The 22,342-nt window shown below is 50.2% G+C and overlaps 1 pseudogene; it reads right to left on the bottom strand.

Annotated features, from left to right (window-relative positions):
* Positions 1-269: 269 nt before the first annotated feature.
* LOC142302201 (phospholipid scramblase 3-like) overlaps positions 270-22,342 on the bottom strand; it is a 122,827-nt pseudogene continuing 100,754 nt past the window's right edge.

The following is a 22,342-nucleotide window of genomic DNA, read 5'->3' as shown; positions in this document are numbered from 1 at the left end:
ATTTGTTGAGGGATTCCACAGGAGGATTATACACTGGTGCACATAACCTTATGGAGCCACCAGGGACGCTGACATTAACCCCTCCTTCAGTGAAGACCATGAGGGACCACCAGGGATGGTGACGTTGACCTTCCCTCTGCTGCAGACCACCAGGGATGCTGACATTGACCCCTCCACTGTAGACAACCAGGGACGGCACGGAGGCATATGAAGCCTGGGACTTGTAGTGCACACCAGATATTCACATTCACTCCTCAGAGGCGCCAGGTCAGACAGATACAATCTTTATTCAGATGGAGGATACTGGGTGCGTTATAACAACCGGCCGGAATCTGGGTTGTCAGGTTGTCAGACAGTCGTTATCTCATAAATGTCAGTTATTTGTGGCCACAATACATGGTCCAGTGTGCCGGGGTGCGATGCTCTGCGGAGAAGACGTTACCGGATACAGGAGGCCGAGGAGACTGCGGCATCCATTCCGGCCTCCACTCCACCCTAGGAGCTATTCTGCGCTCGGCTCTGAAGATTGCTCCGCGACACTTTAATTAAATGGTTCTGAAAAAAATAAAATCTAATCAATATAAGAGAAACTGCAAAAACATTAGCGGGAAAAGAGGAAGAAGAAAAAGGAGAAGAGAAAAAGGAGGCGGAGGAAGAAAAGGAGGAAGAAGAAAAAGGAGGAGAGAGAAGAGAAAAAGGAGGAGGAGGACGAGGAGGAGGAAGAAGAAAAAGGAGAGGAGAGAAGAGAAAAAAGGAGGAGGCGGAGGAAGAAGAGGAGGAAGAAGAAAAAGGAGGAGAGAGAAGAGAAAAAGGAGGAGGAGGAGGACGAGGAGGAGGAAGAAGAAAAAGGAGAGGAGAGAAGAGAAAAAGGAGGAGGCGGAGGAAGAAGAGGAGGAAGAAGAAAAAGGAGAAGAAGAGATAAAGGAGGTGGAGGAAGAAAAAGGAGATGAAGAGAAGAGAAAAAGGAGGCGGAGGAAGAAGAAGAGGAGGAAGAAGAAAAAAGAAAAGAGAGAAGAGAAAAAGGAGGAGGAGGCCGAAGAAAGAGGAGAAGAGGAGGAAGAAGAAAAAGGAGAAGAGAGAAGAGAAAAAGGAGGCGGAGGAAGAAGAGGAGGAAGAAGAGAGAAGAGAAAAAGGAGGCGGAGGAAGAAGAGGAGGAAGAAGAAAATGGAGAAGAAGAGAGAAGAGAAAAAGGAGGCGGAGGAAGAAGAGGAGGAAGAAGAAAAAAGAGAAGAGAGAAGAGAAAAAAGGAGGAGGAGGACGAAGAAAAAGGAGGAGGAAGAAGAGAAAAAGGAGGAGGAAGAAGAGAAAAAGGAGGAGGAGGAAGAAGAAAAAGGAGGAGGAAGAAGAAAAAAGAAAAAGGAGGAGGAGGAAGAAGAAAGAGGAGAAGAAGAGGAGGAAGAATGAAAAGGAGAAGAAGAGAAGAGAAAAAGGAGGAGGAGGAAGAAGAGGAGGAAGAAGAAAAAGAAGAAGAAGAGAGAAGAGAAAAAGGAGGCGGAGGAAGAAGAGGAGGAAGAAGAAAAAGGAAAAGAAGAGAAAAGAGAAAAAGGAGGCGGAGGAAGAAGAAAAAGGAGAAGAGAGAAGAGAAAAAGGAGGTGGAGGAAGAAGAGGAGGAAGATGAAAAAGGAAAAGAAGAGAAAAGAGAAAAAGGAGGCGGAGGAAGAAGAAGAGGAGGAAGTAGAAAAAGGAAAAGAAAGAAGAGAAAAAGGAGGCGGAGGAAGAAGAAGAGGAGGAAGTAGAAAAAGGAAAAGAAGAGAAAAAGGAGAAGAAAGAAGAGAAAAAGGAGGAGGAAGAAGAGAAAAAGGAGGAGGAAGAAGAGAAAAAGGAGGAGGAGGAAGAAGAAAAAGGAGGAGGAAGAAGAAAAAAGAAAAAGGAGGAGGAGGAAGAAGAAAGAGAAGAAGAGGAGGAAGAATGAAAAGGAGAAGAAGAGAAGAGGAAAAAGGAGGAAGAGGAGGAGGAAGAAGAAAAAGAAGAAGAGAAGAGAAAAAGGAGGAGGAGGAGAGGAAGAATAGGAGAAGGAAGAAGAAAAAGGAGAAGAAGAGAAGAGAAAAAGGAGGAGGAGGAAGAAGAGGAAGGCAATAAGAAGGAAGAGGAGAAGAGAGATGAGAATCGTAAGGAGGAAGAAGAGGAGAGTGAAGGTGACGAAAAGGAAGAGGAGAAGCAGAAGGAAGAGGAAAAGAAGAGAGAAGAGAAAAATGAGGAGGAGGAAGAAGAGAAGGATGAAGAAAAAGGAGAAGAAGAGAAAAGAGAAAAAGAAGGAGGAGGAAGAAGAGGAGAAAGAAGAAAAAGGAGAAGAGAGAAGAGAAAAAGGAGGAGGAGGACGAGGAGGAGGAAGAAGAAAAAGGAGAAGAAGAGAGAAGAGAAAAAGGAGGAGGAGGAAGAAGAAAAAAGAAAAAGGAGGAGGAGGAAGAAGAAAGAGGAGAAGAAGAGGAGGAAGAATGAAAAGGAGAAGAAGAGAAGAGAAAAAGGAGGAGAAGGAAGAAGAGGAGGAAGAAGAAAAAGGAGAAGAAGAGAGAAGAGAAAAAGGAGGCGGAGGAAGAAGAGGAGGAAGAAGAAAAAGGAGAAGAGAGAAGAGAAAAAGGAGGAGGAGGAAGAAGAAAAAAGAAAAAGGAGGAGGAGGAAGAAGAAAGAGGAGAAGAAGAGGAGGAAGAATGAAAAGGAGAAGAAGAGAAGAGAAAAAGGAGGAGAAGGAAGAACAGGAGGAAGAAGAAAAAGGAGAAGAAGAGAGAAGAGAAAAAGGAGGCGGAGGAAGAAGAGGAGGAAGAAGAAAAAGGAGAAGAAGAGAGAAGAGAAAAAGGAGGTGAAGGAAGAAGAAGAGGAGGAAGAAGAAAAAGAAGAAGAAGAGAGAAGAGAAAAAGGAGGCGGAGGAAGAAGAGGAGGAAGAAGAAAAAGGAGAAGAAGAGAGAAGAGAAAAAGGAGGTGAAGGAAGAAGAAGAGGAGGAAGAAGAAAAAGGAGAAGAAGAGAGAAGAGAAAAAGGAGGCGGAGGAAGAAGAGGAGGAAGAAGAAAAAGGAGAAGAAGAGAGAAGAGAAAAAGGAGGTGAAGGAAGAAGAAGAGGAGGAAGAAGAAAAAGGAGAAGAAGAGAGAAGAGAAAAAGGAGGCGGAAGAAGAAGAAAAGAAGAAGAGAAGAGGAAAAAGGAGGAAGAGGAGGAGGAAGAAGAAAAAGAAGAAGAGAAGAGAAAAAGGAGGAGGAGGAGAGGAAGAATAGGAGAAGGAAGAAGAAAAAGGAGAAGAAGAGAAGAGAAAAAGGAGGAGGAGGAGGAAGAAGAAGAGAAGGAGGAAGAAGAGGAAGAAGAAAAAGAAGAGAGAACAGAAAAAGGAGGAGGAGGAAGAAGAGGAAGGCAATAAGAAGGAAGAGGAGAAGAGAGATGAGAATCGTAAGGAGGAAGAAGAGGAGAGTGAAGGTGACGAAAAGGAAGAGGAGAAGCAGAAGGAAGAGGAAAAGAAGAGAGAAGAGAAAAATGAGGAGGAGGAAGAAGAGAAGGATGAAGAAAAAGGAGAAGAAGAGAAAAGAGAAAAAGAAGGAGGAGGAAGAAGAGGAGGAAGAAGAAAAAGGAGAAGAGAGAAGAGAAAAAGGAGGAGGAGGACGAGGAGGAGGAAGAAGAAAAAGGAGAAGAAGAAAGAAGAGAAAAAGGAGGAGGAGGAAGAAGAAAAAAGAAAAAGGAGGAGGAGGAAGAAGAAAGAGGAGAAGAAGAGGAGGAAGAATGAAAAGGAGAAGAAGAGAAGAGAAAAAGGAGGAGAAGGAAGAACAGGAGGAAGAAGAAAAAGGAGAAGAAGAGAGAAGAGAAAAAGGAGGTGAAGGAAGAAAAAGAGGAGGAAGAAGAAAAAGGAGAAGAAGAGAGAAGAGAAAAAGGAGGCGGAGGAAGAAGAGGAGGAAGAAGAAAAAGGAGAAGAAGAGAGAAGAGAAAAAGGAGGTGAAGGAAGAAGAAGAGGAGGAAGAAGAAAAAGGAGAAGAAGAGAGAAGAGAAAAAGGAGGCGGAGGAAGAAGAAGAGAAGAGGAAAAAGGAGGAAGAGGAGGAGGAAGAAGAAAAAGAAGAAGAGAAGAGAAAAAGGAGGAGGAGGAGAGGAAGAATAGGAGAAGGAAGAAGAAAAAGGAGAAGAAGAGAAGAGAAAAAGGAGGAGGAGGAGGAAGAAGAAGAGAAGGAGGAAGAAGAGGAAGAAGAAAAAGAAAAGAGAACAGAAAAAGGAGGAGGAGGAAGAAGAGGAAGGCAACAAGAAGGAAGAGGAGAAGAGAGATAAGAATCGTAAGGAGGAAGAAGAGGAGAGTGAAGGTGACGAAAAGGAAGAGGAGAAGCAGAAGGAAGAGGAAGAGAAGAGAGAAGAGAAAAATGAGGAGGAGGAAGAAGAGAAGGATGAAGAAAAAGGAGAAGAAGAGAAAAGAGAAAAAGAAGGAGGAGGAAGAAGAGGAGGAAGAAGAAAAAGGAGAAGAGAGAAGAGAAAAAGGAGGAAGAAGAATAACAGGAGGAAGAAGAAAAAAGAGAAGAGAAAAAGGAGGAGGAAGAAGAAAAAGGAGAAGAGAGAAGAGAAAAAGGAGGAGGAGGAAGTGGAGGAAGGTGACGAGAAGGAAGAGGAGAAGAGAGATGAGAATCCTGAGGAGGAAGAAGACAGAGAAGATGACAAAAAGGAAGAGGAGAAGAAGAGAGAGGAGAAAAAGGAGGAAGAAGAAGAGGAGGAGGAAGAAGAAAAAGGAGAAGAAGAGAGAACCACACCAGGGCTGGCACAGAGATGAGTGTGGCTATGGCGGCCTTATCTGATCGGCTCCTGGACTGTGGTATTTATGACCGGGGGATGGAAGTAACTGGAGGGAAATGTGCAGAGAACGACGTCCTATGTTCTTCTAAGTAAAAAAGCCATGAACCCAGATTTCAGATGCCGCGTTAATATGAGAAATATGAGAAGCATAGTGCTTGAATCCTGGCAAAGCGCTAAACGCGGAGCACTGTTTTGCTTTGCTGGGCGAACGCTGATATCCCAACAGATGGGTATTGACCAATAAAATCCTGCTAGATGTGTGTGCCGCCCCGGTGTTGGTCGGGCTGCTCGGATCCGGGATCGTGGCTCGAGGGGGTCCGGACCCGGGTTGGCGGACACTTTGATCCGTGAAAGGGGATTATTAACAGGGGATTAGTTTGTGATGCCACCTGTGGGTTGCGGTAATGGGAGTACCACCGCTGATGTAAGGAGTACCGGGGCAGGTGGTGTTGAGCAGCCTGATGTTAGTCCCTCCGCAGGTAGGGAAGGCCCCGGGCTCAGGGGTGTTGGTGGTTGTTTGGGAGAGCAGGGTGCAGGGTACCAGGGTACTCACTGCGGGTAGTCGTGGTGCTGGATGAGGTTTATAAAGGAGACACTCACACTGTAGGTAAATTAAAGTCTCTGAGTGCCGCTTATGGAGCCCGTCCAAGTACCCGGTCCCATCGGTGTCACATAGTAATCCGGAGCCTGCCTCCGTCCGTGCACAGTTTCGTGTCCGTGAGGGCCCCTCTAGCTTGAAGCTGTAACGTCCCGTTCTTCAGTTTTTAAGTGAAGTCTTGCTCCTAAGGGCTGGCTCTTGGACTTTATTTATGGACTTTAATGGGTTGCTTTTTCTGGAAAACTCTGTCCCCCGTGGTGTGCTGATGCCCTTAGTCTCTGAGCTCTCTGGGAAGGTCTCTGAATGTCCCCTTCCTCTGCAGGCTAATTGTCAGGACGTTGAATCAGCTCCTGACCTAGGGTCCTGTATCCCGTCGTGCTCGGTACTGGTCAGTTCTTTGGGCTTTCTGATGCCGACAGTGCTCCAAGACTATGTCCGTAACACCCTTATCCAATATCACTGTTAACGGTCCCCGACTCCTTTGGTCCTGGACCATCGTCTGCGACCCAACCTTGGTCTTTCTAGCTCCCCGGGAGCTAACACTCCCAGCTCCTCTCTCTTTGAGGGCTCTCTCTTGACTCTCTCCTCCATCCCTCCCACCAGTCTGCCTGACCCTTAGGTGGGTTGCCCTGTTCCAGCTAGACCACCCACTGGTGTGTCTGACAGGTCATGATGTGAGATGTTGAGTGGGATTTGTGGTACTGATGGAGGTGACACTTCTGGGAACTTGGAACCATGGGAGGTAGGTCCTGCACCCTGGGAAAAGGATGCAGTTCCCTGTAGCACCCTGATGTATTCGGGGGCGCTACATGTGCATTATTTGATATATATGTGATGGAAAAATTGGGATATAAAATATGACGCTAACATATCTCATCTGTGTGTCCCAGGGGCAAAGATATGTGTAGCACCCAGGGATATGGGGTACTTGGTTCCGGGCAGTGTCTCTATTGGGAATGTCACGGTGGTGGCCGTTGCCCATTTCCAGGCCCTGGGCCATTTTTCTAATGGGGTGTATTTACAGGGGATTGGTGAATAAAGTTATTTGTGACGCCACTTGCGGTGTTGCGGCTATATGTAGGGAGCCGCCGCTGCAGAATGTCTCTACTGGGGCTGGTGGTATTGGCAACTAGTGTGGTAGTCCCTCCGCAAGTAGATTATTGCCCCAGCGTTTTTTATGGGGCGGTGAACGTCGGAAGAAGGAGTCCAGACAGGTATTCAGTGCAACTGGTTTACTTACTTGGATGTTAACTTGTTGCCCGAGGCCGGCTGGTTTCGCACCCAGGTCCCCTTCGTCCCAGTGCCAGTCTGGTTCCCTGGTACCTTTTTCCCCTGCACCTGTCTCTGGTAAGTGGGTCCCCGTGGTATGGAACACTGGGGTCCCCGGTCTGTGGTTTGCCTACTTCTGTCCAACCCTGTGTGGTTGGAGTCTCTGGTCCTGTCCCCGGTTCTCCCTTTGCTATTGAGTCTTCGGATTCTTTAGGGTCAGCGAGGTCCTTGATGGTTCTTTGCTGTGCAGGTGTTAACAGGTTAGCTTGAAGCTCTTTCCTGTCCTTGGGTCCTGTACCTTGTCGGTGCGTAGTACTGGGAGTACTCCACCAGTAACCACTTCTCCTGGGTACCAGGTCACCGTTAACCCGAGTCAGGACATCTCCTCAGTCACACATTTACACTTTTGCTGTCACTGCAGTTCAGACTTAGACTGACTACTGACTTTCTGTGTTCCCGACTACTCTCCACAGTCTGCCCCTCCCCACCTGGAAAAATAGTGGACTGGAGTGGCTCTACCTCTAGTAGGCCATCCATGGTCCCACCATAGGTACCATTGTATGGGGGATTGTTGGGGAAAACTGGGATTACCTGGGTTTTTGGTGTTACCGGCACTGGGGTTCTGGGTCCCTAAGGGGGTAGGCCCTGCATCCTGGTGGGTATGGCTTCAGGGGCCCTACATTCCCCCTTGGTTAATTCCAGCACGTCCTTGGGCTGCAAGGTAAAAGTGGTTACAAATTTTTTTCTTTTTCTTTTCAACAGGTAAATATAAACAGGTTCATCCCACGCAGGGGAGGTTCATCACTTCAACGTTGCAACCTGGGTATCCCTCCCTGCACCCACCACCCAAAGGTCCTGGTCCCAGAACCCTTCTAAGGAGGCAGATCACCAGTTTCACTGGTGACCAGGTCTCGGCCGCCTCTGCTGCAGACCTTTCCTGCACCCGGCCTCTCCAGGTGGCGGTGCACACAGCAATGTCCGCTGGATGGGTGTACCCTGGTGGGGCACAATTGGTGCAACTATTTACAGAAACACAAGTTTGTGTTGGCTGCTGCCAGTCCTGCAGCCTCGGTCCATTTTTATATCAAAAACACGAAACTGGTAATTTTTTCAATTGTCCATTTTCAACACATTCAAAAGGTAGGTTAAATCAACATTTTTAAACTTTCAGGAACAGTTCAACAGTAAACAAAACAAACTGGTAGCATAGCAGGTAACGGCTACCATGGTGCTGGGTAGGGGCCATCAGGTTCATTTGGCCTTCTGGGATCAGCAACTAGAGTCTGTGTGCACTGGTCCCATGCACCTGCACTGCCTCCTGGTGGCAGCCAAGGGACTGGTGCTGAAGTGGGTTCTGAAGTGGGAGCGGGGGATGACTTTGCAGCAAGAACCTACACATCAAGAGCATACCAGCCCCACTCTCCATAGTGCCGTGTGTAGGCCACTTTGTCACCCACATGCAAGTCCCGATCAAGGTGTCCTCTGGGGAGATGGGGTCTCACATCCTGGCGGGAGATGAACACTCCCTCCTTCAGGTCGGGCCTGGTACCACTTTGCCCTTCTACAGCGGAGAAGGTGATGCGACCGCTTCTGGTCTCTCTGGCTCTGGCGGTGACACGGCCTGGTCGAGGATGGATCCCAGTAGCTGGATCGGTGCAGCCTGGTCAAGTGGCGCTCCACTCTCTTGAGCCTGCATAGCTGCCACCAACTCCATCATCTCCACCTTCCACTCCTCTACTCGCTGCAAGTGTTCTGCTCGTAGAGTCCAGCACATCAATGGACCTCTGCCTCTAGCCTCTCCGCGGTCCAGGTCCCTGGTTGACCTGGGGCACTGGCACGATCCCCTGGAGCAGGGCCTCCAAGCTCCCTGCTTCCGGTTTCGTTTTTACATTCCGGATACTTCAAGGGGGCAGGGCTTTTTTTTCGCGCCTTTTAGTCTGCTGTGGCGCAGTAATTTTTCACAGCCAAATGGCGGTGGTTTTTCAAACAATAAAGTTCAGTCCATATAATACAACTTTTAAGGCACACGTCACCCAGTTTGAGCGGGTCCCGTTCAATCCTGTTCGCAGTGGCAGAAAACAGGGTTGTAGCACCCAGGAATATGGGGTACTCTGTTTTGGGCAGAGTCTCTATTGGGGATGTCAGGATGGTGGCTGTTACACGGTTCCGTGCCCTGGGCCCTTTTTGTAATGGGGATAGTTACAGGGGATTGGTGAATAAAGCTTATTCAAGTTTCACTTGCGGTGCCGCGGCTAAGTATAGGGGCCGCCGCTGCACAATGTCTCTACCAGGGCTGGTGGTATTGGCAGCTAGTATGGTAGCCATTATATAGTAATAGAGGACATTAGAGGGAGTGATTGTAGTGTATACGTTATGAGGTCTGCCTTGCTTGAATGGGTAACTTGGTGCAAACAGATCTCATAACTTATATACTACAGTCACTTCCTCTATTGTCCTTTATTACTGTATAATGCCTCTCTCCTATATCATCCAGGGAGCCAACCTGGCGGCCATACATTAGGCATAAGAGCGCCACGTATACTTCATACCTGAGCTATGTCTCTTACACATTTTCTCTCAATAGCTGACAAGTTACACGACCTCCCATATCCCACCATCACAACCTCTCCCTCCTTCTGAATAAGTGAGTACACCATGAGGTCTACACAGACCTCTGGCCATCTCACTTAAGTCAATGTTGCCCAGCTGTGGATGGTCTATGGTTCTTCTTGCTGAGACAGTCCCTCAGCGTTCTGGTGTTGGCTTCCACGCTTGTATTGGATGGAGAAGCTGTGGATAGTCCCTTGTACAGCGGTAGGGTTGGAAGGACAAGCTTCCCTTTGTGTCCTCCTTCACTCAAACTGTGTTTCCTGCACCCACAAATCGGCATTGTAGATCTCCCACATAATTTCCTAGGAGAATATCTGCAGGCAGCCGCTCATCACCCCAACCACACATTGCTTGACCCCAAAGCCAAAGTCCAGATCTACAGTCACCTTTGGGATAATCCTCTTTTGTCCTCCAGCCAATTCAATAACAATCCCTGGTCCATGATGTATCGCCTCTGACCGAACACCCGGGGATCAGCTATTGTGAGAAATGCCCCGGAGTCACAAAATCCAATGACTCTCTGTCCATCCAGGACAACCTCCTGTAAGTGCTTACTTTGATGAGGAGAGTAACTCGGGGCTGTGGCTCGCACCCCATAAACCTCTAGTGGTCGACCACGAGTGTCTGAGTCATTAGGCAAGTCAGCTTGAAGGGGTGAGAATTCTTCCCCCCTTGTATTCAGCTGTAGGGAATGAACAGGTCGATTTGGTGCAAGTGTGCATGCTGGTGGCAGTACAATACAGGTAATCCAGAAGGCTGACCGAGGTGTGGCTACACAGGCGCATAGTAATCAGGTCTCACACATCTACCTTTGGGAGGACTCCTGAGAGCTTCCAGGAGAGGGCGCGGCCTCCATGTCCACTCAGGGGGTGTGGTAGAGAGCCTGGTTGCTAGGTTGTGTAAGCAAGAACAGGAGAGGAGGAAGTAGTGAGCCAGTTAGTGAGTGCAGCTCAGGGAGAGCAGTCGCATGCAGCAGACCCTGGAGTCTGTCATAAGCTGACAGCGTACGCGCAGTGACTACCGACGGGGGAGATCGGTCACCTGGTAGTGCCGCCCGAAATCCACCCAAGGCTAGAGAGAGCAAAGGGGTGGCAGAGTAAGGGGACTGCCAGGGAGGTACCAGGCCCGCAGGGGTAACAGGTCCCAGTGCAGAGATAGATCCAGCTTTCTTCTGCCAAACCTGCCGGTGTGGGGCCCTTAAAGCCCACACCATACCACCACAGAGTCCGCAGCCACGTAGCAAAGAGAGGGCCCATAGTTCACAGGAGGCAAGCAGCCGGAGTGACCTGGTCCAGGCTACAAGCAAACGGGCCGAAACGAGAAGAGCTCAACTTCCCTGGGTGACCCCCGTAGGGACTGCAAGTCGGGGTCATCACAAACAACAGAAGGGCTAAAGAAGGCGAGTCAGTAACCACCCTCACAAGTCAGCCTGAAGGACGCCTGGTTCCAGCCTGGTTCATCCCAGCTACGCCCGGGTTACTCACCCTGCCACCATCAGTGAGTAAAACCCCTGAAAGACATTCTGCTTGTGTTTGAGTCATTCTGCGCCTTGTGGTTCCACACACTTACACAGGGCCCTGGGGCTTGCCTCACTCTCGGGAGGCCACTACAACTGACTGCACCCACCATCAGCCCCAGGCACCCCTTAATCTGCAGTGGCGGTCACCCTGACCGCAATACCGAGAGTTGCGTCACGACAATCCTAGAAGGTTCCCTACCTGTGACCAGACCGTCCCGCCATGTGGAGTCCCTGAAGGTAATGCACCGACACAACACCGGCAGGGCTTCACACAAGGTCATTCCTCAATCGACCAGCAGGGCAGGTGTTTTGCAGATGCCCAGGCTGCCACATCGATAACATCTCATCTGCGTAATACTCCTTCTGATGTGCATTCTGGAGAAGGCAGTAGGAGAACCTGGTGACGAAGGCTGGAGGCCATACACTCCAACAGGGGCATCTATGGTGCAGGGGTCAGCGGTACACTCCAACAGGGGCATCTATGGTGCAGGGGTCAGCGGTACACTCCGGTGGAGGTGGTAGTACCTCTTCCTCTGGCTGGATGGAGTGCACAAAATGCACCAGAGGTGGAGGTGTGTGGGGTTCTCTCCGAGTCCTTGCGGGACAATTGAATTGCAGGTGTCCAGGTTGCCCGCACCCATAACATCTCCTCTCTGTGATCCCCCCAGGGCGTGGTCGGAACTGTTGGGGCCCAGGATTGTGACCTGTGGTTGTCATCGGTCTGAGGCTGGTTGGAGGGGCAGATATAACTGTAGGGGTCTGGGGTGCAGGAGCAGGCTGTGTCTTATTGTCCAGAAGCCCCCTCCATTGTGGTCGGATAGTAAGGGCCTCATCAGCCAGGGCTGCAGCTCTATCCCCGGCGTGCGGTCTCTGACCCATTCCCGTATTTCTGAGGGACACTTGTAAAGAAATTGTTCTATTAGAAATACTTGTGTAACGTCTTCCATAGTGAAGGCGTCTTCCGCTTCCAGCCATCTCCGATATGCTTGCGATGTCTTATGGGCATACACCCTAAACGATCCCCCCGTGGTGCATGGGAGGTCTCGGAGCTGTGCCCTATGTGAGTCTGGGGTGATGGCATGGTAATCCAGGATAATCCACTTTACAATGTTGTAATCCCGGTTCTGCTGTGAGGCAATGGTGCGATAAGCCTCTGCCAGGCTTCCGTTCAGGAGTCCCACTAACAAACGCACCCAGCCAGAGTGGGGAACCTCCATCACTGCACACTGCTGCTCAAAGTCCTGCCATCTCTTCATCATATGACACCAATCACTGGCTTTTTGGGGCAGGGATCCCCGTCCCCAGTGCTTGTCTGTTAGACATCTGGGATGAGGGGGTCTGGCTCTCACCCACCAGTAGATAATTTAAGGCCTCTTTACTCAGTCCCTGGTAGTTCAGGCCCAGACCTCTGGCTCTCTCCTGTAGACTGGATGCGGTCCAGTTTCTGTACTCACATATCACACAATCAACAGAGAGATGAGTGAACAATCCAATGAATATTTATTTCATGCACACCAGAATGTCCATCAAATAATCCACCACAAATAGTACAGGAACACGGATACAGTCCAGTAAGCGAAAATGTTTAGGTCTCTCTGGGGAGCCTCAGCTTCTCCCACAGGCGATAAATTAGTCACAATCCTCCAGCAGTCCTTTTCCTGGGAAATCAGGGCTTCTCACAGTTTCTCTGGGGTATCAGCTTCTTTCTCAGAGGATGAATCTAAAGGCCCCTTTACACGCAATGACATCGCTGACGAGATGTCGTTGGGGTTATTCGTGACGCACATCCGACCTCGTTAGCGACATTGTTGCGTGTGAAACGCACGAACGACCATTAACGATCAAAATTACTTAACTTATCGTTGACACGTCGTTCTAATCCCAATTATCGTTGCTGTTGCAGGATGCAGGTTGTTCGTCGTTCCTGCGGCAGCACACATTGCTATGTGTGACACCCCAGGAACGAGGAACATCTCCTTACCTGCGACCGCCGGCAATGAGGAAGGAAGGAAGGAAGGAGGTGGGCGAGATGTTACGTCCGCTCATCTCTGCCCCTCCGCTTCTATTGGGCGGCCGCTTAGTGATGCCGCTCTGACGCTGAACGAACCACCCCCTTAGAAAGGAGGTGGTACGCCGGTCACAGCGACGTCGTCAGGCAGGTTAAGTAGTGTGACGGGTCCGAGCGATGTTGTGCGCCACGAGCAGCGATTTGCCCGTGACGCACAACCGACGGGGGTGGGTGCTTTCACCAGCTACATCGCTAGCGATATCGCAGCGTGTAAAGCGGCCTTTACTCCTTCTCTCTTTCTCAGCCAGACTGAATAATCCCCCAGGTAAGCAGAGAGGTTAGGTGGATTCCAGGCCCCCCTCCCCCAGACTAAAGCCCGCTACACACGCTTCAATATATCTCACAATCCGTCGTTGGGGTCAAGTTGTAAGTGACGCACATCCGGCATCGTTTGTGAGGTATCTGCGTGTGACAGCTACATGCGATCAGGATTGAACGCAAAACCGTTGATCGCAAACACATCGTATCATTCTCTAGAATTGAGCGTTTTGTTGCACGAACCTAGTCAATTGTAACGTGTGACATCCCTCATACGATTTTGTTGTCTGATGCTATGTGCGCAGGTGTGCGCTCTGCACCGCAGCTTAAAAAAGGTCTGCTTCAGAGCGCAGCTGAAAAGCTGCGTTCTGAAGCGCCTCACAATGTCTGTCATGCACTAATCTCTGTCAGTCCGTCACTATCTCTGTCCCTCACTCTCTGTCCATGTCAGTCTATCCCCCTCTCTCATATACTCACCGATCCCCGATCCCCGGCGCTGCACGGCATTCACACTGCTCCGGCGGCTTTTACTGTTTTGAAAAAGCCGGCCGCCCATTAAACAATTTCGTATTCCCTGCTTTCCCCGCCCACCAGCGCCTATGATTGGTTACAGTGAGACACGCCCCCACTCTGAGTGACAGGTGTCACACTGCACCCAATCACAGCAGCCGGTGGGCGTGTCTATACGGTGTAGTGAAATAAATAATTAAATAATTAAAAAAAACGGCGTGCGGTTCCCCCCATTTTTAAAACCAGCCAGATAAAGCCATACGGCTGAAGGCTGGTATTCTCAGGATGGGGAGCTCCACGTTATGGGGAGCCCCCCACCCTAACAATATCAGCCAACAGCCGCCCAGAATTGCCGCATACATTAGATGCGACAGTTCTGGGACTGTACCCGGCTCTTCCCGATTTGCCCTGGTGCGTTGGCAAATCGGGGTAATAAGGAGTTATTGGCAGCCCACAGCTGCCAATAAGTCCTAGATTAATCATGTCAGGCGTCTATGAGACACCTTCCATGATTAATCTGTAAATTACAGTAAATAAACACACACACCCGAAAAAATCCTTTATTAGAAATAAAAACACACACATATACCCTGGTTCACCACTTTAATCAGCCCCAAAAAGCCCTCCATGTCCGGCGTACTCCAGGATGATGCAGCGTCGCTTCCACCGCAGCTGCATGGAGGTGACCGGAGCCGCAGCAGACACCGCCGCTCCTGTCATCTCCACACAGCAAATGAACACAGCCGCGCGATCAGCTGAGCTGTCACTGAGGTTACCCGCGGCCACCGGTGGATGCAGCGGTGACAGCGGGTAACCTCAGTGACAGCAGCTGATCGCGCGGCTGTGTTCATTTGCTGTGTGGAGGTGACCGGAGCGGCTGTGTCTGCTGCGGCTCCGGTCACCTCCATGCAGCTGCGGTGGAAGCGACGCTGCATCATCCTGGAGTACGCCGGACATGGAGGGCTTTTTCTGGCTTATTAAATTGGTGAACCAGGGTATATGTTTGTGTTTTTTATTTCTAATAAAGGATTTTTTGGGTGTGTGTGTTTATTTACTGTCACTTACAGATTAATCATGGAAGGAATCTCGGGGAGACGCCTGACATGATTAATCTAGGACTTATTGGCAGCTATGGGCTGCCAATAACTCCTTATTACCCCGATTTGCCAACGCACCAGGGCAAATCGGGAAGAGCCGGGTACAGTCCCAGAACTGTCGCATATAATGTATGCGGCAATTCTGGGCGGCTGTTGGCTGATATTGTTAGGGTGGGGGGCTCCCCATAACGTGGAGCTCCCCATCCTGAGAATACCAGCCTTCAGCCGTATGGCTTTATCTGGCTGGTTTTAAAAATGGGGGGAACCGCACGCCGTTTTTTTTAATTATTTAATTATTTATTTCACTACACCGTATAGACACGCCCACCGGCTGCTGTGATTGGGTGCAGTGTGACACCTGTCACTCAGAGTGGGGGCGTGTCTCACTGTAACCAATCATAGGCGCTGGTGGGCGGGGAAAGCAGGGAATACGAAATTGTTTAATGGGCGGCGCGGCCGGCTTTTTCAAAACAGTAAAAGCCGCCGGAGCAGTGTGAATGCCGTGCAGCGGTGGGGATCGGGGATTGGTGAGTATGAGAGAGGGCTGCTCACTTCAGTCACTCAGGAGATTAGCGGTCACCGGTGAGTCTTCACAGGTGACCGCTAATCAGGGCGCGACACAGACAGAGCCGCAGCATGACCGTGAAGTCGGGTGAAGTTCACTTGAGTTCATTCTGACAGTGCGGCTCTGTCTGTGTCTGCTGTCATCTGCCATTCAGCTCTGCTACATGGCTGTCTGTGTCTGCTGTCATCTGCCATTCAGCTCTGCTACATGGCTCTGTCTGTCTGCTGTCATCTGCCATTCAGCTCTGCTACATGGCTGTCTGTGTCTGCTGTCATCTGCCATTCAGCTCTGCTACATGGCTGTCTGTGTCTGCTGTCATCTGCCATTCAGCTCTGCTACATGGCTGTCTGTGTCTGCTGTCATCTGCCATTCAGCTCTGCTACATGGCTGTCTGTGTCTGCTGTCATCTGCCATTCAGCTCTGCTACATGGCTGTCTGTGTCTGCTGTCATCTGCTATTCACCGCTGCTACATGGCTGTCTGTGTCTGCTGTTAGCGGCCATGTAGCAGAGCTGAATGGCAGATGACATAGTAAAAACGCATCCCACATTACACACGCTTGGCAAGTCAATAAATAAAAAAAAAAAAAGGTGCTCAATGCATACGTCACAGAACACATGATGTAAAGGATCGCACACAAAATTGACCAATTTAACATAGACTACTAACGCTCGTGTGACAGCAAATGAACGACCAACGTGAAATCTCATAGATCCCGTATGTGACCCGGGCGTGTCACATCGCAAATGCGATTGTACAACTAATTGCAACGTGTAAAGTGGGCTTTAGGGATAAAAGCCCGGCAAGGGGTGATTAACCTGCAAATAGGACAATGTACACAGAATGGACAAAGCACCACACCTAAAATACGAACCTACACAAAACGATACACAACCCCCATATTCCACCATCACATCCTCTAACGCACGTTTTTGTAACGTCTGTAATTTGCTGCTCCTCACGATGCGCGGACCTTGGAAGGTTTGAGTATTTGTCACTTTGGAGATGCCATAATAATTATCTGCACATGTAGCGGAGATCGCAGACTTCACTTATTGTTTAGTCCCTTTTGGAAAGTGTCTTTCTTTCCTTGTGTCCTTGTCTGTGGCATCTGAGTCGTGTTCGCGTCTCCTTGTGCCACCTCGTAGTCTTCGCTTTTCGAGTGATCCCTCTGTCACTTTCTCTGGGGTCCGGCACGCTCCTCTCTCCTCTGATATCAGTCTTCTGGTCTTTACATATCCCAGTGCATTAATCAGGGCAGGGTGTAAACTGCACAGTAAAGTGGCTGCAGCCTGACCGTCTTTTATATCCTCACCCACATTTATTTGCTCCTTTGTATTGTGTCTTTTGCCAAGTCTCATTTTATACAGGTTTCTTAGCAGGTATAACCTGCAGGTTAGATTGTGACTCCTACAGCTTTAGGATGTTACCAGCTCCAGCGCCGGGCCTCGCTCTCTCTGCTCTACTCTTTGGCGGGTTACTAATATCCAAGTCACTTTCCGCTGCATCATCACTTCCAGTCCGGGCTGCTCACCGTGACCTACAGCTCAGAGAATCTGCATCTTAGGAAAGCTACATCTGTGCCGCCCCCGTGCCAGCAGCCGGTTGCTGCTCGGGCCCGGACCTTCCGGGGTGGTGGCTCGAGGGTCTCCGGACACGCCGAATAAAATGGGGGACGTAGATGTACGGGATAGGCCGTAATAGGTTCGTGATGCCATCCACGGGTTGTGGTGAAGGTGGACACCACCGCTGCTGTTACGTGGGCACCCAGGGGAGATGTTGTGCAGCAAGATGTTAACCCCGTCGTGGGCAGGGATGGTGGCCCCGGGACCCGATGGCTCTAGTGCAGGGAAGATGGCGGCAGCAGGGGGTGTTGGTGTACTCACTGTCAGTAGTAAAACACGCAAGTCTCTGGTAAACCAACATGGTGGTGGCCGGTGCCGCGGCTGGTTGCGTTCGGGATCCCCCACCCTGCTGGCGGTCTCTATCCTTGTCCTGCACCCTTTTAGTAGAAAAGACTTCCTTGTATGAAACGTAGGAGTTCGCTCCTGGCTGGATGTGGCCTAAGGAGCCGTGCCCGCACACGCTGGCCCGTGGGATCTCTGGGCCTTGGCGGTGACCTCTTATCCCTATTCGGTGGGCTGTTGTCTTCTATGAGGGACTTTGAGGCCAGGACTAGAGATCCTGTCCCACCCAATCAGTTAATTAACCAGTTCCAGTAGGTTCTGGTTCCTGGCTTCAGGGTCAGAGTACCCCCCTTTGTGCACGGTTTCCGGTCGGGTCCCCGGTGTAGGTACCGGCGGGCTACAACCATGTCCCGGACCACCTTGGTTCTGCCGAGCCGTCTTCCCGTCTCCTGCTGATGGAGACCACCGTCTGCCTCCTAGCCAGTGGCACTAGGGCTCCTACCCTGGTACCTGTCAGTTTACTTCAGGCCTGACACACAGGCCTGACCTCCACTCTCCACTGAACTCAGACTTTCACTACCTGTTTTCCCGCCCCTGGCTGTCTAGACTCCTAGGTGGGCATCTTCCAACTGCCTGACTCCGCCCCCCTGGTGTGTCTATCAGTCCCTAAGGGGGTGACTAGGGTTTAATGGTTGGCTGTGTGTATCCTAATGAGGGAAAGGTGTAATGCGGGGGCCTAACTGTGACTACCTGGTTTTGCCAGGGCGTCACACATCAGCATCATGAATTTCATTACCAGTGTTCCTATGTGGATCCTCCACTAATAACGTCCATGGTCTTGACTCTGTCTGTCATGTCCCATTCCTGACTATTAGTCTGCGGTCTCTGTGACATTTCTAGAACTCAGGGTAATTCATGTGGGGAAGCCATCAGATGTCCCTCATCTCGCCCCAGAGATCACCAGCATCCTACATGGAGGCAACTACTCACCAGGTACAGGGAAGAGCTCAACAACATGGCCTTCAGCGTCACCTCCAGGTCCAGAGGGAAGGAGACCAGAATGTGATCACCCTCCATCTTAATCATTCCCACAACATGCTGCTCATCCTGAGACTTCACCTGAGGGAGAGAAGAGATGTGGGTCTCCCGAAACTTATCACCCTAAGAGGGGCGGGGAATACAGCTTCTTTCTATCTGTATCACCCTACAGGGGCATGGTCATATCTCGCATCTGTCTCTATACCCTACAGGGGCGGGGTCATATCTCGCTTCTGTCTCTATACCCTACAGGGGCATGGTCATATCTCGCTTCTGTCTCTATACCCTACAGGGGCATGGTCATATCAAGCTTCTGTCTCTATACCCTGCAGGGAGGAGTCATATCTCGCTTCTGTCTCTATACCCTACAGGGGCATGGTCATATCTCGCTTCTGTCTCTATACCCTGCAGGGAGGAGTCATATCTCGCTTCTGTCTCTATACCCTGCAGGGAGAGGTCATATCTCGCTTCTGTCTCTATACCCTGCAGGGAGGGGTCATATCTCGCTTCTGTCTCTATACCCTGCAGGGAGGGTGTCATGATGTATTTTACCTTCTCACTGTATTTGCTGTAATACTATGTCAGGATGTGATGTCACTTTCCTTTGGTTGTACTTACTGAACACTTTGAAATGTCTTGGGATGTAAGTGACCATACCTTCCCCCCATCTCCTGTGTCTCTGGGCCAATAATGCAATTATCTCTTGTCCACACAGCCAGGGGAACTTCTCATTGTTTCGTAAGCAGTGGATAACGCCAACTACACAAACCTGTAGACATCTCGGAGCCAACCTTCTAGAATCTTCTAGTGGGCCCAACCATTGCATAGACCCCTACCCTTGAGGGGCGGGCCCACGAGCTCAAACAATTCCCTCCTGTTTCTAAATGCAGTTGGGAGTTGAGTTTTTGAAGAGGAAGGGAGCGAGATCTGAATCTGCGGACAGACCTCGCCGTCCAGTGGATTGTGTGGGATTTCTGGGACTCTGAAAAGGACTATTACGTTGTGATCTGGCACTTTGGATTATCGGGAGGTGCCCCCGAATCTGTTTTATTTGGACTTGTCGTGTGCTGTTACTGTATTCCTGTTAGTAAACCTGTTGGATCATCCTCGGCCTGTTGTCTCTCTTTGCTCTGATGTACACCCCGTCACAAACTGGTGGCAGCGGTGGGATCAGAGCAGAAGAAATGGAGGACAACAGCCAATCGACGTCTGAAACCAGAATCTCAGGATACAGGAACTGGACTGTGGCGAGTCTACAAACAAAGGCCCGTGAATTAGGTGTCGGCTACAAAGGACTCTCTAAGGAGCAACTAATTGAGGCATTGGAACACGCTTGCCTGCAAGATGGCACCGAGGAACAATTTCCACAGCAAGGGGAGCAAAGACGGGAGCCGGAGGTGAATACCCAAAAAAGTCAATGGGTTGTGTGGTACAAGGAGGAGATGGCACTGCTTGGAGATGAGGCCACCATAGAAGATAAGAGGGAGGCCATGCGTGGAGCTAAAGAGAAGGAGCGCAGGATGGAGGAGATGGCATTGCTGGATAAGCAGCTCGCTGTGGAAGCCGCGAGAGGTTCCAGACAGACTGTAACCCCAGCACCCATCATGAGGGAACTTCCCAGAGTGTCCCGCAAAGACTTCAAGCAGTTTAATGAGGCTGCTGGTGACATTGAGGGCTTCTTCCAGGACTTTGAGCATCAGTGTCGATTAATGGAAGTCCCAGAAAGGGAGCGCGTCCGGCATCTGGTTGGGCTCTTAGAGGGTGGAGCTGCTGCAGCCTATAGAGCTATGGACCCTCGGTGGAACTGTGAGTATGCGGATATTAAACAGACTATTCTAGAACATTATGCTGTAACGCCAGACACTTACAGGACTCAGTTCCGTACTCTAGCATGTGATGAGGAAGTGTCCTTCAAGATGTATGCCCACAAACTCAAACATCTGTGGCATCGTTGGTTGGAGGCAGAGGAGGCCTTAACCTTGGAGACCGTCCTCCAGGTCCTCCTAAAAGAGCAGTTTTACTTCAAGTGCCCCGCTGAGATCCGGGAATGGGTGCGTGAAAGGAGACCAGCCACTGTGGAGGAAGCTGCAGCTCTAGCTGATGAGGCTCTCACCATCAAGCCTCAGTGGAAAAAACTACTACTCAGTGAGAAAAAAAACACCAGCCCCCCAATGCTGGCCCCTGGTCCTTCTGGCCCCAATGTTCACCATCACCCTAGACCGTCAACTCATGGGGACCTTCGTGTGACTGTGCCTCGCATTACTCATGCTCCACCTTTGGGAATACGACGCGGAGGAAGAATCCCAGAGCGCAGATGTTATGGATGTGGGCAGCCTGGGCACATGCAATTCCAATGTCCAGGTGTTCGTAGACAGAACAGCTACAGACCGCCTTTGCCTGTTCATTACCTACAGACACCTTCACCAGGAGAAGAGCTGGATTCTGTGCCTGATGACTTGCCAAGTGACTCAGATATCCTGGCTCCCCTACCCGGAGTCTATGGGGTGCGAGCTCCAGCCACCTGTTCTTCTGATCTTCAGGACAAACATCTACAGGAGGTCGTGCTGGATGGCCAAAAAGTTGTTGGCTTCCGTGACACTGGGGCTTTCCTCACCATAGCCGATCCCCGAGTAATTCAACCACAAGCAATTCAAAAGGGACCAGGAATTGCCATTGAACTGGCAGGAGGTACCCAGAGATATATTCCAAGAGCGAGTGTGACCCTGGATTATGGCTTTGGGGCAAAACAATGTGTGGTCGGTGTGATGAGCGGCCTCCCTGCAGACGTTCTTCTAGGAAATGATGTGGGGAATCTTCATTGCCACTTTGTCGGTGCGGTAACCAGAAGTCAAGCCAAGAGAGCAGCCCATGTGGACGTGTACAACCCATCCATGGAACTGAGGCCACCAGAACTGCCATTACAGCCGGTGAGTGATTCTTCTTGTGGGGATAATATGAATGTTACTTGGGATAAAGTTCAGTTTAGACAAGATGTAGAGACTGACCCCACCCTTGCTAGTTTTAGAACTCGGGCTGAAATAGGGCAGCTAGGGGAGAACGGAGAAAGAATTATCAGAGAAAATGGACTTCTGTATCGGGTTGCCAATGCCGACTCCCTAGATAAGCCCTGGACTTATAGCAAACAGCTGATTGTTCCTCAGAAGTACAGAATTCCCCTATTACACCTGGCTCATGACATTCCTACGGCTGGCCATCAAGGCAAAACCCGCACCGAGAGACGATTGACTCAAACTTTTTATTGGCCGGGGATTTCCCAAGCAGTGGCGCATTTCTGCCGAACTTGTGACATATGTCAGCGTAGAGGGCGACCCGGAGATCACCCAAAGGCACCCCTGCAACCGCTCCCTATAATAGAAGAACCCTTTCAAAGAGTAGCTGTTGATATCATTGGACCTCTGGCTAAACCAAGTAAATCTGGAAAGCAGTACATTCTCACTGTTGTGGACTACGCCACCCGATATCCAGAAGCCGTGGCCTTGTCAAGTATCTCTGCAGCCAAGGTGGCCGAGGCCTTGGTTATTATTTTTACCAGAGTAGGATTCCCCAGTGAGATCTTGTCGGACCAAGGCTCCCAGTTTATGTCAGAGTTGGTCCAGTGTCTGTGGCGCACCTGTGGAGTACGAGCGATCCGAACGACCCCGTATCATCCCCAAACAAATGGACTTTGTGAACGATTCAACGGCACTCTGAAGAATATGCTGACGGCCTTCACGGACCGAGATTCAGACTGGGAGAAGTACCTACCCCATCTCTTGTTTGCCTATCGGGAAGTTCCCCAGGAGTCCACTGGGTTCTCCCCCTTTGAACTACTCTATGGAAGAAAGGTCCGAGGACCCTTAACCCTGCTCAAGGAATACTGGGAGGGGCAAGTTGAAGATACAGGAGCCCATGTTGTCCCTTATGTCCTAAAGCTGCGAGAAACCTTGGCCCAACTTGCTAGTTTTGCCCAGAGTCATTTGCGTATGGCTCAAACTAGACAGAAGACATGGTATGACCGTAACGCACGCTATCGGGAGTTTGTAGAAGGACAACAAGTCTTAATGATTGTTCCCCATCGGCAGAATAAACTGCAGACCACATGGGAGGGTCCCTTCCGGGTTCTCAGAAAACTGAATGATACCAATTACCTTCTTGC

Source organism: Anomaloglossus baeobatrachus, chromosome 4 (assembly GCF_048569485.1).
Source record: "Anomaloglossus baeobatrachus isolate aAnoBae1 chromosome 4, aAnoBae1.hap1, whole genome shotgun sequence".
In the NCBI taxonomy this organism is placed as follows: domain Eukaryota; kingdom Metazoa; phylum Chordata; class Amphibia; order Anura; family Aromobatidae; genus Anomaloglossus; species Anomaloglossus baeobatrachus.
This window is presented reverse-complemented; position numbering and strand designations above follow the sequence as displayed.